Source organism: Echinops telfairi, unplaced genomic scaffold, assembly GCF_000313985.2.
Source record: "Echinops telfairi isolate 266 unplaced genomic scaffold, ASM31398v2 ScPeMD7_5592;HRSCAF=6446, whole genome shotgun sequence".
NCBI lineage: Eukaryota > Metazoa > Chordata > Mammalia > Afrosoricida > Tenrecidae > Echinops > Echinops telfairi.
The window spans coordinates 20318577-20319672 of NW_022109491.1; the positions used below are offsets into that span (position 1 = coordinate 20318577).

The 1096-nt window shown below is 34.5% G+C and overlaps 1 protein-coding gene across 1 annotated transcript in view; it reads left to right on the forward strand.

Moving 5' to 3' along the window:
* LOC101639797 (deoxynucleoside triphosphate triphosphohydrolase SAMHD1-like) overlaps positions 1-1096 on the forward strand; it is a 40671-nt gene that overhangs the window by 5198 nt on the left and 34377 nt on the right. The window lies entirely within an intron of this gene.

Below are 1096 nucleotides of genomic sequence, written 5' to 3' on the forward strand. Positions count from 1 at the left end.
AACTAGCCCAGTAAACCTAACTGACTGTTGATAGCGACTCCTGCCCCCGTGGATTTCGGAGACAGTAACTCTTTACAGGAATGGAAAGCTTTCTCTTTTTCTTCGGCAAGCTGCCAATGGCACACCAACTCATAACCCACTAGGCCACTGGGGCTCTTAGCCAAAACAGGTTCTAAAATATCCTAATTACATAATTGCACAAATACATGTTTTTAATGGTATTCTCTAAACTGTTCATAGTGGTCATTTATTGGGAGAACTTAAGTAAGTTAATATTTTGTGTTATATTTTGTACCTATTAAATGGATTTTTAAAATATTAAATAACTTTTTTATAAGAACATAGAAAACAGTCCCTTTTCATTTGAACATTTTTTCTTTTGGGGGATAAACTTGTTACTTCTAGGAAGCTTTGTGTTTGTAAACAGCCCACAGTTAGCAGCTACATAGTGGGAAAAAGGAAAATGACAACTTTTTCATCTTTTCAAAAAAGCATATTGGATGTTTTTTAAAGAGGTTTTAGAAAGAAATCAACACTTCCAGCAAACTTCAGCTTGTGATTTGAATGGAGAATTATAAGAAAAATAGACGTAAGCTTCCTCTGCTACTTTTACCGACCTTCTGTTTTAAAAGAAAGCTGAGCTGCTGAGCTGACAAAACTCCACAGGGTTTCATATGACCTTTTTGTTGGTGTATTGTTTTGTTTGAATTGTGCTGTATATAGATCTATATAAAAGCATTGACCACTTCAGCCTTTCACACACGTCAATTCCGTGACATTGTGGTCATGGTGTTATGTATAGAACCAGCACTGCCCTCCTTTCTACCTCTCCCTTCACCATTAGGACACTCCAGTGCCCCCACACTGTATATTTTTAATAGATATTCTTTCAAGTCACTTACACAAATAAAGAAACAATTTTTTTACTCAATTTTACTTAATTTATCACAAAGGCTTCTTTTTATATCATTATCTAGCTGAAATTAAGACTTTATAAATATACCAAAAAAGTGTACTAGGCACATATATTAGTCTGGGTACTTTAGAGAAACAAATCCACAGCAACTCATGTATAAGAGAGTTTTATGTAAAGAAA